Genomic DNA, 20246 nt, shown 5'->3' with positions numbered 1-20246 from the left:
AAAATGGGACATTCAAAACATTTCTTGTGCTTTTGCCGTGTATATATGCTGTACAACAATGTGTTCGAGTTTTGAGATGCGTGAGTGAGTGTGACTCAAAATGTGAGCACTAAACAGGAATTTATCTTCTTGACTCTCCCAGCCATCTGCTGAATTCTTTTAAGCAAAGTCATAGTCCCTTTATCTCGTTTAAACAGACTCGACTGCAGGCTGAAGGAGACGACTCTCCCTCTAAACTGCATTTGAAAAGCTTGTGCTACCAATGCACAGCTGCAGATTGACACATGGCATGCGTGACAACTTCCGGCCAACAGGACATTGCATGCTTGTACTTGAAAGAAAATAATCAAAGTACAAGTCTCAGAATGCAACAAGATGTTGCCAGAAAGCTAGGACTAGGAGAAGCGCCACAACAGCTGACTAAAACAGGCTTAAAATCCGTTTTCTTTTATATTAGTTTGACACATAGATGTTCATGTTTTTAATTAGATATTTTGTAATTGGACATTATTTTAGCAAAATATTAAAATTACACTGCGTGCGTTTTTGAAAATTACTACAAAGCATGTTTTCCCATTGATTTTTCAAACTAAGATCCCAGACAGCTCACCGTTTAAATAATACTAACATCTATATTCTATTTACCAATGAAGAAGACGAAAATAATAATTGAGGTTAGGAGTAATGTGGCATGCTATGCAATATTTTTTCGCGTTAGCACCACATCCATCCCTGTGACGTCTTCAGGCGGTGCATATTCTCCCACACTCGCTGTCTCCGTCTTTGCTTTCAGTTGGGCTAATGTCCTGCTGGTATCTCGCCCTATGACGTTTTTGCTGGTTTTGTATGTGCAGCCTCCGTGGCTCACATAGCCTTGTTTCACTCTTTTTATTCCTTGCCTGTCACAGTGAGTGGGGAAAGCCCCTAATGCCTTCTTGGTCATCTCCCTTCAAGACCTGGGCACAGAAATCTGCACACACCTAAAAGGAGACAGGGCTCTTGCAGAAGCACAGACAAGTCGAACCTTTCCCTACCATAAACAAGAGAATATTTAAACAGTTTTGGACTTGTAGCAACAGTGATTCACCCGTATTATTGTTGGCAAACCGGGCGGATACAGTATGGGCGAGCCTGGTTATTTTGATCATAGAGTGCATTAAACGAACCACTGTCCAGTCTGCCTTGGAATTGAAGCATTTTCGATTACAATTTTCAAAAATTAACACTTTCAGGTCCAGTAACAGTTGTACATGGCAGCCTTCAATATACGAGGAAATAATGTTCTTGTTACGGGCTAGTTGTGACATCACAACTGATCTGTAATAAGAAAATGACATCACAGCTGCGCTGTAATCAGTTATTAAGCTTCATTAACGTCACAATGCCTGCTTCTTGAGCAAATAAAGAGCAGAACTCCAGCTGCCACTGCTGCAAGCAATGAAGGGTATCGAGTAATAATATTGCAGGAAATAATAAGGACTGAATTTACAAAGATGAACAAATATTGCTAAATGTAATAGAGTGGGTAAAAAATACCTACCAGCAGAAAAAATATCAAAGGCAAGACAGTGTAATGATAGGGGTGAGTTTTAGATGTTAAAAACAGATTTAGGTTAAAATTGGGATAAAGAGAAGGGAGACAAGGAAGTTTAGGATTAGGAGAGGTAAAAAGGTATTTTTACAATGTGCAATGCAAAAGGCATGTCGATATTTTTTCTTGCAATATTTATTGCACTTTGTAATTGTACGTCACTGTTATTTCAGCATTAAAATCACAGTAAACCCACGTAAAGCCGTAACAACCTTTTCAAATGATGGGCTTGTAAAATAGTTTCTGCAACACTATAGAGAGTAATAAAAAAGTAACTGTTTATGGTACATTGTTTGATTTGTACACTTCTGGAATTTAACACGTAAGCAAAATTCAGCATATTTTTACTTATTTTAAAGCACAAAATGAAACGTTTTTAAATGTATTTTATTAAACTGCTTATACTATTTTTCTGCAACACATTACAAAGTGCATGTTAGCTTTTTTAAAATCCAAACAAATTCTACATTAATTATTTTGTTGTTGTTGAATTTATTGTTTTAGTTGTAGGTACATCTTTTTCAATAGATACAATTGAACGCATTTAAAACCAAATGATGATATTGACAAGCATTGACATTTTACATAAATTAGTAACAGATCCATTCTTAAAATTTAAAATGAGCAAATAGCGTTAAAATGGTGATAAGAGGAGTAAAATAATAGTCTTCAAGCATAAAAGATTATCACATTATCACATATTTGAGGGGCGTGGCCTGGAGCTCATGGCGAGTGGAAGCTGAGTCGCCGTGCTCCGGCCGAGACGCCGTATCTCGATCCTTTTGCCTGCCTGAAATCGCACCTGAGACGGAAAGAACCGGTTCCGAGGGAAGGGGAACCGACCCCAGACACGATATTGTGGTCTTCTCCTGGATTCGGACCTCCAAACCCACGGATTCTTCCCGATAAAGGTCCCCTCTGTTGGCGGGACCTAAGATGGCGGCCATCTATTGAAGCCGATGCCGGAGGAAAACGCTAGACGCCTTCGCAGCAAAGCCAATCCATAAGCTGCTGCCACGACTGAAACAAGGAAGAGGAGCCTCCCCCCCACCCGGGTCTGAACTTCTGCTGCGACAGCTACCGACCGGGGTGCCAACCGGGCGCTCCCGTCCGGGGAGACTGGGTCCGGGCCCTGGACTACGGCACCGTGAGTGGCCACGCCGATCCCCTGGTGCGGGGAGCCCCGCCATCACAGCAGAAAAAGGTGGAGGCGAGGAGAGCACTGGGTGAGGGCATAAACCAATCGAACATGTGCCGTTGTATATCCCTCCGAGAACTTGAACACTGACCCAGCGTAAAACGGACCACCCCACCTCCGGAACCATAAGCTCCCCAGACCACACACCGATATCACTGGGCTGGTGGGGGCATTGCTGAGGAAACGACGCCCACCACCATCTACCCCCACACAACCGAGTGGCGTCTCCGAACGCCGCTCATCATGCCGGCCAGGAACAAGACGAAGACAAGCACCATGGACACGTATGTGTCTGCTAAAGCGAAAACTCCTCCGCAGCCATGCACTTCCACTCCCGAACCTCCCCAAGCAAAACCGGCGGACTACCACGAAAATCAAGCTCAGGTACTGGAGGCAATTGCATCACTGCACACATTTATAGATTCCAGAATCGGGGAGTTCAAATCCGAGCTACAACTCATGCGCCAGGATGCCCGCAATCTAACAGAAAGAGTTACCACCGCCGAAACAACCATAAAAGAGACGTCAGACGACACAGCGGAGCTGAAAACTAAGGTATTGGACCTGGAACGGAAGGTGTTCACACTCGAGGCCAGGGCTGAGGAGGCCGAGGGCCGGGCCAGACACGCCAACATCAGAATACTGGGGGTTCCGGAGGGAAGTGAGGGCTCGAATCTGACGGCCTATATAGAATCCATGATACAACAGGAGGTGGGCGCTGGAAGGCTAACGCAAGGATTCTCGATCGAAAGGGCGCACAGATCGCTTGAGAAGAGACCCCCGCCGGGCTCACATCCTCGCCCTATAATCGCTAAAGTACTCAACTTCCAGGATAGAGAGACCATCCTCCGGCACTCCAGAGAGGAGTGCCCCATTGAACGCGGGAGCTCTAGGATCACGATCTACCCCGATTACACCCCGAAAGTCCAACGGGAGAAGAACTCATTTGTGCCGATTAAAGCCCGACTCAGGCAACTGAACCTGAAGTGCATGCTGTTATATCCCTCCAGACTGAAAGTGATCCACAAGGGGAGGGCGATCTTCTTGGAATCTCTGGCAGCTGCAAACATGTGGCTGGAAGACAACAATCTAGCCGCAGATAAGGACCCTCAACCCACGGAAAACTGAAGAATCCCCTGCGCCTGAGGCATGGACGAAGCCATGACTCATAAAGCTAACTCGGACGCAAGGCAAATGACCTAAGAGAAAGTAAAATCACCCAACAGTTAGCAACAAAGATGCGGCCCTCGCTCGGCCCACGCCAAGCACAGAGCCCTACCCCCACGAACAGTACAGGACAGGCCAGTTGCCTGACCGACCTCCCTCGTGCCTGACACCCGGATGGGTCCTGACGGTACGAGAGCGCCTGAGCACCAGCAGGAACTTGTCGTTGCTGGGCGCACCAGTTCCAGTTTTGTTAATTGTTTTGTTCACACCACAGTCCTCGAAATATTAGCAGAGGGGAAACATGAGACCGGAGGCCCTTGGGGGCCGAGGAAGAGAAAACACCAGAACCCAGAGGGAGAGCCTCACCACCTGGAGAAAGGGCCGCCCCGTGAAAACGGGGGCGACCGGAAAGATGAAACCAAGACACAAACTCAATGGCACTCCAACTTAAGGTGATGACGTGGAATGTGAGGGGCATGGGCACGTACCTGAGAAGGAATCGGATCCACTCTTACCTGCGCAGGAAAAAGGTGTCGGTAGTGATGCTTCAAGAAACTCACCTCACGGAAGAAACCACAGCCAAATTATCCGAAAGATGGGGTGGGATCGGGAGAGGGGCGCCATACTCCAAATTCGCCAGAGGAGTGTTTACGTGGGTGAGCCCGACTGTGCCCTTCCAGCTACTGGACTATGAAGCCGACAAAGAGGGCAGATACCTAATAATATGGGGTACTATTGAATCCACGCCAGTCTGCCTGGTGAACTCATACTTTCCGCAACACGGAATACCCTCACACCTCGAAATGCTCAGTGCTAAAATGATTCTTCGCAGAGAGAGGGCCTTCATATGGGGTGGCGACTTCAACTGCATCAGGAACGGAGCTGTGGACAGATCAGACCCCCCCCCCCCGTCATCCAAATAACCCTGCATCTAACGCGCTAAACACCACAATAGAACAGCTCGACCTAGTAGACATCTGGACGGAACAACATCGCACCGAGAGGTGCTATTCTTATTACTCGGCCCCGCACAAGGTCCACACGAGGATAGACTATTTGTTCATAGATTGTGAGCTGGCTCAACAAGTAGACTGCACATTGTATCTAGGCAGAACCATATCCGATCACTCACCGCTGACCATGCAATGGGCTCCTAGAGGTCCCAGACCGCCAATCCCGCTATGGAGAATGCCACCCGCAGCACTCACAGACCACGCATTTAAGGAGGAACTTGGTACTAAACTTGAGGAATACCTAGACATTAACACAGGCTCAGTGTCAAGCTGGAGCACACTATGGGAGGCCATGAAGGTTGTAACACGGGGAGAAGTTATATCAGGTGCTGGTGGCATCCGAAAGCACCTGAAGCTGGAACTAGAGGAACTAGAGAACAAGATCACGCACCTGGAATCCCAAATCGACATCATGCCGGAAGCTGAAACAGAACTGAAGGGCACCCGGGAGGAGTGCCTTTTGGCCTGGAATAGACTGTCTAAATTCGACTACATGACCTACATAGCCAGGGCACACAAAGAAGCAGATAAACCTGGTAGAATGTTGGCCTGGCTATGCAAACGCGAGTTCCCAAGACACCTCCCAACTGAAATAACTGATGAAAGGGGGGATAACCCACAGGACGCAACAAGCATTAACTCAGCATTTGCGGCCTTCTACTCCAAATTGTACGCCCACGACACCAAAAAGGCCCAAAGAGAGCTACTGGACGCGGAAATCACTCCAGAGGACGTGACGGAGGCGATTAAATCGCTATCCACCTGCAAGACCCCCGGGAGTGACGGGCTTCCGCCAGAATTCTATAAAGCGTATGAAGCGACCCTTGCCCCAATACTCCACAAGGTGTATATGGAGGCATACGAAAACGGAAACCTACCCAACTCCATGAAAGAAACAATTATCATCCCTATACTTAAACCCAACAAACCTGTCGACAACTGTGAATCATACCGCCCAATCGTCATGCTAAACTATGACTGCAAGATCCTGACCACAATTCTCGCTAAGAGGCTGGCGAGGGTGATAGGAACCCTGATCCACGAGGACCAGAATGGTTTTGTACCAGGACGCAATACCACCGCGAACCTGAGGAGGCTCCAACACATCATGGCAGAGAACTATGATCGAGACGAGGACCTAGCAGTGCTATCCCTGGAAGCTATAAAAGCCTTCGATTCCATCTACTGGGAGTGGCTGATCGAAGCACTAAGGGAATTCGGCTTTGGTGAGAGTTTTGTAAAGTGGGTCGAGGTATTGTATAATACTCCGGCAGCCAGAGTGAAGACTGGAGGGACGGTGTCCGAAGCCTGGCCGATACAGTGGGGCACGCGGCAAGGATGCCCGTTGTCCCCGATGCTATACATACCGGGCCTGGAGCCAGTGGCTGCCTATTTCAGGAAACAACACTTCGACGCAGGCATTGGGCTGGGCAGTGATCACACCATAATATCCATGTATGCAGATGACGTCCTCCTGTATTTGAATAACCCTCAGCTCAATGCGCACGTCGCGTTGGACATCCTCGACAACTATGCCCGATACTCTGGGATAACATTTAGCAAGCTAAAGTCGTGTGCGTTCCCACTGGCCAGACTCAGGGGTCTGGATAAGTCTGACCTTCCATACGTCAGGATACAATGGCAACCAGAGAAGTTTAAGTACCTGGGAATCGAAGTGTGTCATACCCCTGCGCTCACGCACGAGCACAACACTGAAAAAGCAGTAAGAGCCATCCGCAAATCTATGAACATTTGGTCGAAGCTACCACTGGCAGTAATGGGCAGAGCGGCAATAGTCAAGATGATAGTGCTCCCCCGTTTCTTATATCACTTCACGAACTTATGCTTCTACATCAGACCTCCCTTCTTCAAAAAACTAGACTCTCTAATCAAGGACTTCATATGGGGGTCGTCCAGACACAAGCTCTCTTTGCCTACACTTACGGTCCCGTACAAAGAAGGAGGGATACAACTACCAGATCTGCAAAGGTACTACCTAGCTGTGCAGCTCAGCCACGCGACGAAATGGCTCTCCGATGACCTGTCAGCCGAAGTGGGGCTCCTGCGACATCCGACCTCAAAGCTATTCCCTAAAGAAATGCTTTGGAACCCGACGAAACAAACTTCCGAAGTTCCCATGATTGTTACCCTGGGCAGGCAGATATGGGCCAGAATTGGCTTCCTTCGACAACTAAAACATCCCTACAATCCCAACACCCCCATCCTGGCGGATGTATGCAAAATTCAGGCAGACTTAGCGACCGCCAGGAAATGGGAGAGAGCCAGAATCTACACATGGGGAGACCTGTTTGAAGACGGTATGTTCAGAGAACTTGAATCGCTACAAGCTAATGAAGGAATCTCGAACACCCAATTCCTGTGGTACCACCACCTCAAGCGGACAGCCAGGGCACAGTGGCCTGTCTGGCCAGAGGAACCCCCACCGGACCCCCTCCTTCAGGAGATGTACGATTTAGCAGACGGTTGGAAGCCGGTCTCCCGCTTATACATCAAACTGAATGATAGACCCAATCCAAAAAGTGCGTCCCTGAGACAAAAATGGGAAACCGAATTAGGGACCACACTAACTGACAGTGAATGGGAGCGAATACTACTATACCCCAAAGAGGTGTCGAGGAACATTAAATTCAAACAAGTTCAATTGAATGTGCTATACAGAACATACATGACCCTATTAAGAGTTGCTACCTTTAACAAACAAGCACCACCGAACTGCCCCTGGTGCGGAAATGATAAAGCGGACATGATCCACATGTTCTGGACCTGCACCAAAACGGCGAAATTCTGGTCCATGGTGGAAAGCACCTGCACCAAAGCGGGACTCACAAGATATGAGTGGAACCCAAAGGAATGCTTACTGGGAGCCCATCCCAGACTCAGCAAATACAAACACCTGGTCAAACTAATGGACCTAGCCTGCATCCTCGCAAAAAGGTCCATAGCTATGGCATGGAAATCACCAGGGGGCCCGAGGCAGGGACGTTGGCTTAAGGACCTGGAAAAGTGGACGGAGGCAGAGACCAGAGCCTGGCAGGATGGAATCCACTCAAACGATGATGACTCCAATGACACCCTAGAATCATGGAAGGCCCTGTTGCGCGACATCCAATATGCCTCGGACCACAAACCCCCCTGAGCTCTCACCCTTGCTAGAGACTTGCCTGAGGCTTACCCCAAGAATGGACAACCAGAAAACCCATCCCCCGTGACCTTGGGTACGCCGACTACCGACCCCTCTCCCCCCCGCTACAATTATGAACAACATATTGAGCTACGAAGACTGTGGTAGTTAATTAGTTGTAGTTTATTTGTTATGTTACCGTTTGATGGTTGTTATGTACTTATATAAATGCCAATAAAATACTTTAAAATAAATCACATATTTGAATATCATACTTAGAATGATAAAAGCAAGGTTTCGGCAGTATTATGAGTATCATCGGCTTCTAAGTTAAAAGCAGTACATCTGATAAATTTAGTGCTAATAAGAATTTCACTGTCGAGATATTGCATTGAAAATATGTATCCACATTTGTTCTTTTGACATTAGTCTCATTTCGCTAAAATGCTTAAAGTAGGAATCTTTCCTTAATTGTGTCAATATAGGGCACTCGGTTATCAAATGTTAGAGTGACTCTTCATGCTTAATCCTTTTACAAAATCTGCATGTTGTATCTAGATTCGAAGATTTGTTATAACAATCTCATCAGGTTTTGGTGGGCCATACATTTAATCAGAGTCTTAAGATTGAGAGGCAAATATTCGCGCCCAGGAATTTAGTGAAGTATAACAGCATCTCATAGAGCGGTTTGAGTAAAAAGACACCCAATTGAAATGTCGCGTATGAATTACAAGTTTCCCAAGTGATGCATGAGTCCCGTAGCCAGAGTTTTAAATTGGCTTTATGAGGGAATTCTAGTAGCAGTTCAATGGTGATGTTAGCGTGTTAGGATTCCATCCACCACGGGACTCAGACCACACAGAAAGGGCCGGTCCACCTCATTCAGGTTGCCCGTAACATCATGTTCATTAGATAAACACGCTCTTACATCATCCTCACCTCAGTGGCTTTCCCGGCATCTCTCCCTGCACAAGAATGTATGCCGTTTCATCCCATTACATGTCCCACACTACATTTCCCAGAAAGCTCAGCGACCAGGACGTTATGGCCGTTCCTGGAGGCTGCCCTGGAAATTGTCGCAGCCGTGATTGGTGGCATAATACATTGTGACGCGGATCATATCAGGTGACCTTTCTTGGTCTATATAGCATCATGTCTCCATGGATACCATTCTTCTGAATTTGTGGAAGTGTGCTTCGTTTTGTGACTCCTCGCCTTGTCTTGTTATCCTGTTTTTCCTCGTCGACATCAGACTTCCTGGATTTGCTTACTCCTGCTCCTTGTCTGCTACGTTGCCTGGATTTTTTGACTTTTCGGTTCTCGACCACGGTTTGTGTCACAGACTCCTTTGTCTTATCCTTGCCTGCCTCATTCACTTGTTGCTCTAGTCTGCTAGACTGCTACGTACTACTACAACGGAGTTGGCGCTGCGCTGGACTCACCTTGTACGTGGAATTCCGGTGTTTTCCTAGCACATACTCTCTGCACCTTTGCAAGACAACAGCCCTTCCCCCATCCCCACTGCTGCACACGAACTAGAGACTGCCTTCCTGGTGCACGCAGTTGTTCGTCCTCGTTCCGTTGGGTATTCCTTTGTGGACTAGAGACTGTTCGCATGCATCCTCATTCCGTGGGGCACAGTAGGGTTGGTTGTCTCACTGGTTCAGAGTTGTCCATTGTTGTCTGCTACCTTGATCATCTATGAACTCACGGTAAGAACAATACTTGCATGCCCATTTCATGAATATCCCTAGCCTAGTTCTCAACCCTTAAACCATTGCCTCTGTTTTCATACTTAGGATAAGAGTACAGCACAAGTTACCATACCACATCATACTATCCAGGCTCCAGGCAGTTTCTCTTTTTCCAAGGTGGGTTCCATACCCAAATACATTGTTGTATTATTTTGTATTTGTGCTAGTCCTAAACATAGATTTTGCTTCTAGGTGCCTGTGTTGCTGACTCCACCATTGTGGACGAGCCTCCTGGTGTGTTCGTGGGTTTCCATCTTTCAAGGAATACCATTTGCTGTCTGTTTATTTTTAGCAGCCAGTCAGTGGGAAGAAATCTTCGGCGGCACTACGTGGTCAAGTGTTCTGCGGATTTCTGACACAGTGTCCTCTAGAATAGTGGTGCAGTACACTTTCCATGTTTGTAATGGGCTACTGATTGTAGTATGTAGAATTGATTTCAAGGCTGGCAGGAGAGTATTGGTGGTAGTCTGAAAAGAAGTGCGGAGTCCAATAAATGTTTGATTCAGCTTTAATCATAGCGGGCCCACCTCCTCACGGCTCTGCCAACCATTCAACATTCAATCCCGCATTCCAGTTCCACGAGTGACACAGAAAGCATAACACGGCTCGTGAAACTGGAACGCGGAAGTTCTTTACATATCTTCTCCCTTATAACACAACAAGTAAACCTCACAAAAGTAAAAATACCCCAATAAAAGAAAAACAATGAATAATAAAAATTAATAAAATTTTTATCTATAGGATATTATACCAAGAACTCTAAATATACAACATGGATTAAATAACAAAGGATTAAAGAGAAGGGAAAGTACATTCATTGAACAAAGTCCTTCATCTTACCGGGTTTACGTATTGGTCTCATAATTGTTGGCTGCTTGAACATATACGGTTGCAGAATCATCAATTCCTTCACATTGTCTTGTCACTCACTCCTCACTCTCACTTAGCTTTTCCTTACCCCCTACACCTCCAAGATTTCCAGCTCCTGCCAACCTGCCCTGTGACCAGACTTCTCCTCAATCTCCAACCTTCCACACTCTTTTCTTAACACACTCCCTCCTGTCAAATGACTCTTTGTTCCTAGTTTGACTTTTAGCAATCAACCTCATAATGGCGTCCCTATCAACTGTCACTGTCCCTGCCAAACCTAGCCATCCAGGACACAATTTAGTTGCAGGCTCTCTTCCCTTAAGTACAACAAAGGGAGATATATTGGTGGTAGAATGGGGAGTCGTCAGGTAGCTCCACATCATGTGATTCATTACCTCCCTCCAGGGTTGTCCATTGCACATTGCAAGTTGGATCCCCCCTTTGATATATCTATTTACTCTCTCAACCAACCCATTCGCTCTTGTGTGGTACAGTGCTGTTCTGATATGTTTCATGCCTTAATCCTCCATAAATGTCCTCATGAAATGAAACACAAATTGTACCCCATTATCTGAAACCAATTCAGCTGGACAACCTTCCCTGAAAAAAACATTTCCAAAAAAGAAACCAATTCAGTTGCCGCTACTTCTCTGACTGCTTCCCACTCCACCCATTTAGAATGGAAATCCACTAGAAAGAAAATGTATTTAAGCCCATCCCCTAAACCAGCCACAGGTCCTAAAATATCCACTTCTAACTTCTGCCATGGTTGATCGGGTACCACATTAGGCATCAAAGGTACTTCCTGCACTACCTTGTTTTTGTCACTTAATTGACAAGCATTGCACTGTTTCACCAGATCCTCCGCCATCCATCCTGGGCCACCAGTAACATGTTTCACTCTCGATTTTGTAGCTCCCTCACCCAGATGACCTTGGTGAGCTAACTCCAACAAGCTTCTTCTCACACCTTCAGGAGGCACTATGCAACTCCCCCTCCTTAGCCTGTCACCCACTAGACTTAATTCGTCTTGTATTTCCTACCATATCTCACATCTTTTTTCAAGCAATTCCTTATCAGGCCACCCTACAACTGTCCATTGTTTAATAAGTCTGAAATCTTGATCTGCCAACTCAGCTTGTTCCAACTCCTCTCGATCCACACTCACCAATTCAGCAACCACATACTCTTCTTCATTATCCTGTACAAGAACTGTTTGAGCTTGATCTACTGGCAATCTTGATAGGCAATGTGCTACCAGATATTTTATTTCCTGGCAAATAACAAACTTAAAAATTGTAAATCTGGAGGCTGAGTCCCCATCTGCTTATTCTTGGTGATCCTATAGCCCACCTGCCACTATTAAATAACTGTACTAAAGGTTTGTGATCTGATCGTACTGTGAACCTCTTTCCCCAAAGAAAATATTTGAAACGGTTGACTCTCCAAAACATGGCCTACACCTCATGCTCAATTACAGAGTACCTCTCCTCAGCCCCTCTGAGTGATCTGGAGGGAAAGGCTATCACCCTTTCCACTTTGTTAACATCATATTATAGTAATGTAGCTCCCAAACCTAAAGTACTGGCATCGACCACAAGCACTGTACTATCATTGGCATAAAATATTCTTATCGAGGGTGCCTGCACAATCCCTTGCTTGGTCAATTTGAAAGCTTCCTCACATTGTGTAGACCATTGGAATCTCACCCCTTTTTTTAATAAAGCCCTTAATGGTGTAGAAATACAGGCAAAATTCCTCACACATTTGTGGTAGTATTCCACTAGCCCCAAGATGGACCTGACTTGACCTTTATCTCTGGGACAGGGAGCTTTCTGAATTGCATCCACTAGGTTTAGCTTGGGTTTAATACCTTGGTTAGACACTACATGACCTTGGTATTCCACACTATCTACTGACAGTCTACATTTATTCCTTTTCACTGTGAGACCAGCTTCACCCAGCTTTGTCAAGACAACTCTCAACCGCTTGTCATGCTCCTCACTAGACTTCGCATACACCAATATGTCATCCTGGAAAATTATTACATTCTGAACACCATCCATCACCATCTCCATCACCCTCTGAAAAACAGCAGCCGCGGAAGCCAAACCAAATGGCATTCTGCAGTATTTGAATGTCCCTTCAGTGGTGATGAAAGAAGTCAGGTGTTGACAGTCTTCCGAGAGTGCAATTTGATATGCCTGTGGTAAGTCAATTACAGAAAAGTTATTCGCTTTGTTCAACATGGCCAACTCCTCGCTGATGATGGGTAGAGGGTGACGATCCATCAAAATATTCTTATTAAGGTCTCTCAGGTCAACACAAAGTCTTCTGTCTCCACTGGCTTTAGTAGCTACAACGACTGGCGACAACCACTCTGATACTTCCACTCTCTCTATGATGCCCCTTTGAAGTAATGTTTCGATCTCCTCCTTCACTTTGTGTTTGAGATTCTGAGGAACCAGCCTGACTTTGTGTATTTTGGGAATAGCTCCCTTCTTTAACTTAATACAATGTTCATAACCTTTCAATCTTCCTAGATCTTCAGTGAACACATTCGGAAACTCTCTTTCCCACTGGTCTCTCACTTCTGCATTTGTGACAGGACTCTCCGCATTGGCTTGAATCCTTATACAGAGCTTCTTCTGCTCGCTCCAGCCCAACAATGAGGATCCTTCCCTGGTGACAAACACATCAGCTTCACAACTCCTTCCGTTAAATTTGAAGATGGCTGGAAACTTTCCTAGCAAGTCTATTTTGACATTGCCATACGCATGGGGTTTTATGCCCGGATGTTTTAATTGTTCAATGTTACCATTTACACAGTTCTCAAAGGTTTGTCTAGACATTATAGTCCATGGGGAACAACTATCCACCTTCATGGTGATAACCCTGCCATTGACCATAAAGACATCAATTGGTCCTTTGTCACTATTGGATACATCCCCAATTTCCAAAACGTGTTTAACTTGTTGATACTCTCCAACGCTTTCTTCCTGTTCTGGGCACCTCACATTGGCATTTGCCTCTATGTTCTCCACTGAGGAATTCTCCCTACAGACTCTGGGAAATGCCCTTTCTTCTTACACTTGAGGCAATTTGCATTTCGTGCTGGACAAAATGGATCTGACGAAACATGTCTATTGCTGCCACACTTAAAACACATGATATTTCTTGCATTATTGGACTTCTTGCTAGTCCTGATAGCTGCCACCTCATTGATTTGTTTGTCTGCCCTCATACTAGACATGTATTTGGACGTCTCTTCCATGCCCCTTGCCACTTCCACTGCTTGCTCAAGGGGTAGGTCTTTTGACAGCAGCTTTTCTTGCACTCTACTATAGTTAGTGCAGCACACCAACTGGTCACAAATTAGTGATTCTGCCAAGGGTCCAAATTCACATGAATGGCTAAGAGTTTGAAGTGCAGCAATAAAGGTTTCAACAGGTTCCTGGAGGTCTTGGCTCCTTGAAAAGAATTTGTGTCTCTCAAAGGTGACATTTTTCCTTGGCTCAAAATGTAATTGTAGTTTCCTGATTGCCACAGAGAACTGATCCTCCTCTCCTTGACCTCTCTCTGTGGGTTCCGACAGACCATCGAAGACACTGCGTCCTTCGGTTCCCAAATTGTGTAGCAACACAGCCTCCTTCCTTGCAGGAGCAAACTTATCCCCCCAATGGCAATCAAGTAAGTATCGAACAATTTCTTCCATCAGTCCCATCTGTTGGGCAGGGTGCCTGGTTCTGAAAAAAAGGTGGGGGGGGACATAGTGGCAGCTGCCATATTTGCTAATGTATTACAAATGCTCTTGAGCTCCCTGTCTTATTGCGTCAATTTGAGATGAAGCTGTGTATAACACTTTGCTTGTCTTATGGTATCTATAAGATTAACTTTAAACTTAAGGTATTCCAAGTGTCACCTGGAAAAACTCTCTGTCTCAAGTACTGGTAGGCCAATTCCCCAACTTCCTTGCCACTCTAGCACAGTTTACACAGTAAGAGAAAAGCTAATATGTGTTGTCACCGTACTACAGTTAATACAGTATCTGTTATACTGATTCCATACTTACTTGCCACTCTATTATGTTCATTATGGTACTGGAACACTTCATTACAATCAAAGCGGCATCTGGCTCAGTATTTGCATTTGTAACTTTTTTATAGTGACCACTGTAGGGGAAGTCCCTTCTCACTCATTGCCCTGCAGCTTTGCTGGTCTTCCTGTCCACCTACGTAAGTTACGTAGTAACTGGGGATCTCTTGTGCCTATTATGGTATCCCCCACTGGAAACCCGGCAGGTGGGCGGGGCAAGATGGGCCAAACAACACTGTCTTACGCTGACCGCTTCAATGCCCAGGGGACGGGCGGAGCGGCTGGTGTGGGGAAGCAGTCAGCACTTCCCAGTCCAATTTGCAGCACGTAGGAGTCTCGTTGGCCACTTCTACGCCTACGGCACAGGTGGAGCGGCTTGCATATAGGAACAGCGGCAGTTGCTGATCTCCTTCTGGATTGCCGTCGTTCCTTCAGGCCAACGCCGTCTTGCCGCAGGTGTGCCTCTCCACGCAGCCATCTGTTGCAAATGTCCGCCCAGGACCTCCTAAGGCAGGCAGCGTGCGGCGGGCCTGCTCTGGACTACAAACCTTGTTGCCAATGAAAAGAAGTACGCAGTCCAAGAAATGTTTGATTCAGCTTTAATCATAGCAGGCCCACCTCCTCATGGCTCCGCCAACCATTCAACATTCAATCCTGCATTCCAGTTCCACGAGTCACGCAGAAAGCATAACACGGCTCATGAAACTGGAATGCAGAAGTTCTTTACATAGTCATATTGGATTGGCATTTTCTATAGGAGGATAACATTTGCTATGCAAATTGCCAACAATGATGTTAGTCCCAGTTCATATCTGATGATTGCAATTGGTGTGCTCAAAGGAAGGGATAACATTTTTTTCCAGTAAATTCCTTCAAGCAGGTCCCATTTAGGAGAATTAGATAGAAGTTTGGTTTGGGATCCATATGTGATTACTGGCACAACATTGTGTCTATGGAAGGTTTTCGATAGATTGTACGAACATTTCCCATATTTGGTTTGAATGGCTTTGCCCTGAGCTGCTAGAAGTTTCATTCTTGACTTTAGCTCCAGTTTATATGGTAAGTCAGATACATGAGTATTTAGATTTATACCAAGATATTTATACTGGTTGATTTAAGTAAGGGAAGCTTTGGCAAGCGTCCAGTTAAATTTATATTTATGCGTGGTCATTTTGTGATGGAAGATCATAGTATTTGACTTTTGAGCACTTATGATTAGATGGTTGTTGTGGGCATATTCGTCTAAGGCAGTATGTTTCCTTTGAAGGCCTATCGATGTTCTATCTAGTATAACAAGATCATCAGCGTATAAAAGCCAAGATATCTCTTTTGTGGCAAGTTTTGGAGGAAAGGAACATAGATATTCGAAGGACTTGTTGATGTTCTTGATATAAAAATTAAATAAGATGGAGGCAACGATGCAGCCTTGTTTCAGTCCTGAGTTGGTTGGGATTGTATTTGAGGGTGGGCAATCACTGGTCAGTTTCACTTTTATCGAGGTGTCAGTGTAAAATTGGCGAATCAGATACAAAATATTCATAGAACATTTGGCGTTAACAAGTTTTTCCCATACAAGATTGCGCGATATAGAATCAAAAGCTTGTTTAAAATAAATGAATGCTAAGAAAATTGGTTGTTTAGATGATATAGCTTGTTTTTTATTAGCTGAAAGAATAGTTAGATTTAGAAAGGTCCCAACTTCTTTGATGAATCCTGATTGATGTTTATCAAAAAGATTAATAGAGTTCATCCATGAGGTAAGATCACGTAATATGAGTCAAGCTAAGATCTTTGACCCAGAACATCTAAAAGTGCTATGGGTCTATAATTTATAGGGTTGTTTCAGTTTCCTTTCTTGAAAAAAGGAATTATAATTGACTCTTTCTATGATGGGGTAATGAGACCTGTTTTAATCACATTAATGTAGATATTCTCTAGAATGACTGCCCACTCAGTTGGGTGAGCTTTAAGAGTAATGTTTGTGAAGGTGTCTGTATTCGGAGCTCTGGATGAACTCATTTATTTTATAAGAAGAATAATGTCTAATTGATCAAATATAAAATTTGTAAGATCTGGAAAAGGCATGGACGGGGATGATGTTTTTGATGTAGGTTTACTAAGTAGGGAAGAGAAATGTGTGTTCCATGCTTGCTCACTGATGGTATTTAGTATCAGCGAAGATGTGGCACATCGATTAGCTTTGTTTAGAAGGCTCCAAATCTGGGAGGCTGATTTACTTGTTATAGCTATCATCATCTTCTCAGCATTTTCTTGATTTTTGTTGCCAATGATTTGTTTAACAGCATTTTTAGAGGTCGTTTTTAGGTTGTTTCTTTGCTTTCAATATGTGAGAGGAGGGAGCTGCCTTAACGCTTGTCACAGTTTTGTCTTTAGATGCTGAATAACTGAGTCATGACTATATTTATGTTTGAAAACCAGACGACTTAAAATAGGAGTTGATTGGGTAATTCGTTTTAAGCAGTCGATGTAGTGCTGCACGACTGGTGATAAGTTATCTTAAGTAGGTTACGATAGCTGAGTCTTTAGTAGTTCCAGCTTATGTGGTTGCCAGATCAACAGATTTCTGCCTTGATTCAGCACTACTAGAAGTTTTCAATTTTCAGACAGAGATGTCATGTTAGTTACCCAACTTACTTCTAGGATATGATGGTCGCTGGCTGTATTAGGGATCCCTTTGAAAGTTGTGATTTGGTTAATGGAGTTGGATGAAATAAAATCGTAGTCAAGGGTTGAACAAGCAGTGCCTCTTGACCATGTGGGAGCTGGAGTGGGGGGTGTCCTCCATAGTTGTACCATTAAGCATAACAAAGTTTCTTATTTTCATTAATGCCAGCCACTTGTCAGCTCTAGTTGGGCATTGGCTGGTATTCGTTATAATGCAATTGGTGTTAAAATCTCCTGCTATCAGAGTTGTTCGAATTTGAGGGTCAAGAAGGACTCAATCTAACATAGATTCCATGTAGGTTAGAAACTGGTCTTCATTAATGGCTGTGAGATTCAGTATAGATTTAGGAGTGCTGTTCGGGGATAGAGGTGATGATATGGATTTGTCAGCGATAGTCTTGCTAGCTGGATCCCTGGATAAGGAGGGGTCCAATTTTCAAAGTGAATTTGGGAATTAAGTTTGATTGCTATTAACAGGCCTGCAGCTGGACGACCTTTGGCAGACGTTATTGCGGGCACCCAGGCAATTAGGAAACCTGGCCATATAGGTTGGACAGTGATCCAGGTTTCTTGCAGAAGGACGATATCATATGTATTTTAGATTTTGTCTCTAGAGGTGAGTAGATGGGAGAAGCCTCTTGTATTCCAGGCTGCCATGGTGCACAAATGTGTTTGTTTTTTTGAGTCAACCTAATGATTACCAGATCGATTGTTGTTCAGCATGGCTTCAGAGAGCCATGTCCTTTTGGAGTTAGAACAGGGTAAAGCGTTTTGTTTAAATTGAGTTTGCTGTGAGGACATGTTTCTTCTGCAGTTGCATTTGCAGCATCCATGAGGGGTTGGCTCTGTTCTAGCTTCAGGCTTATTCCTGAAATGTTCTTGATTAAATTGTGAATGTGGCTGTCAGCCATGTCTATTTTCTTGATGGGAAGGGTCTGTTTGTCGGAGTTGATTTGCTGGGTTCAGTTTTGGAGCTACTAGTGGCTTTTGCACTTGGAGATCGAATCCACATGATTTCAGATCATCTTTAGTTTGCTGTCTAGGTTGACACAAATTGTTTGTTTAGTTTTATTCATCAGGGCCTAGGGTAGTGTAAACTCTGGTGTGCAATGTCTACTATAGGAAGAGAGGAAACTGAATAACCTGAGAGGTTCATGAGATCATCATTGGTATTAGCAGAGTCAATTGGATCATTATTCACAAGTATTTGATTAACATTGTTAGAGTTTACATTTGATAAAGAGTTGTGTAAGCTACCTTGAATTGAGGCCAGGGGGCTCAGCAGAGGGAGAGCAGAGTTCTGAAGTTGCAAAGGTCGCTGAAGGTCCGGGTTAGTTTCTTCAGGAGGGTCTATAGTGATTGGATTCAGTTGATTGATTTTTCTGGGAATAGTTAGGCCATCAATACATTTCTTTGATTTTTGTTTGGACTTTTTTTTTATTTTGGGCGGGTGATTCTTTGATTTTTTTTGCTTATGAATAATGGTTGGACAGTCACGTTTTTTAGATTTTTTTCTTTTTTCTTTCTCTGTTGATTTGGTTGGAATAAATCAAAGATAGGGGGTTCAGTAGAATGAACTTCTATGGTCTCTAGGTATTCACTTTGTAACACAGATAGGTCAGTGAGTTCATTTGGAGGTGGATTAAGTAGGATGGCTAATTCTACTGAGTCCACGTGGGAAACTGGATTGCTCTCCATCCGGGCCGTTGGCAGTTTCAAGTTAGCTTGATCGGGCATTGTTATTTCTGCATGCGATGTATCAGGAAGATATTTCAAGGAACTAGGCTAACACATTGCTTTCCAAGCAAGCCAATCAATTTTTGCTACCACAGATTGTAGAATGGAATTGTGATGGGTGACCTTGTTTTCTATGGATTCATAAAGTTTTGTTAGTGTGAGTACGCTTGTGTTAATGGCAGAAAGAGCATTGTCAACTGATAGAGAAGTGGGGGGAGGAAAGCCAAATGAAGGTCTTGCCATCGGTTTGGAGAATGATGTGACTAAAGAGGTTTCTGAAAATGACGAGGTGATGGCCTCTGGCATTTCTTTGTTGGTATAGAGGTTGGGAGAGGTGGACAGTCTAGTTGCTTGCTCATTTCTGTTATCTTCAAGTCGGATAGCAGAACTAGTGTTCATAGAGGAATAAGGAGCTTGGGTAGAATGGTCAGATGGGTCTTCAGAAGAGGTGCTTGAAGGTAAGTTATTGGGGGATTTTTCATATGAGGCGCCTTGCACTATTTGTGAGTAGAGTGGAGGGATTTAAGGAGAATCCATTGTGGGAACAATTACAAGAACTTGGGGTTGTGATAAGCTTTCTGTACAGGTATTAGGAGTCGTGTAGGAATCATGATCTTGATCCACTGTTGTCGGAGTCAGACAAGCTTGAATTGTAGTGTCTGAGAGGTCCATAGGAAGATTTTTACTCAGTAAGGCTGGATCAAAAAGGTCAGGAGGTCGGGTTGAGCCGGCCAAGTGAGGGACGACATTTGCAATGTTTGTAGCTGACGTTCTTACAGCTCCATCTCTGTTCTCTAGACAAAAGTGCCTAATGTCTGAAGTTCCCATCTGGATGCGCTTTTGGATCTGTACGCGCGGATGGGGAAAGTTCAGGGCTTTGGTTGGGAATCATGGTTGCAGCCTTGGTTGCTTAATGATTAATGAGCCAGCTTGTTGTGGCATTGCACTCGTGAGGCGTTAGGCAGGCATAGTAGGTAACAGCAATACGGAGTTG

This window comes from Ambystoma mexicanum, chromosome 6p (assembly GCF_040938575.1).
Source record: "Ambystoma mexicanum isolate Mex_15411 chromosome 6p, UKY_AmexF1_1, whole genome shotgun sequence".
Taxonomy (NCBI): Eukaryota; Metazoa; Chordata; class Amphibia; order Caudata; family Ambystomatidae; genus Ambystoma; species Ambystoma mexicanum.
Note: the sequence above shows the minus strand (reverse complement) of the source record.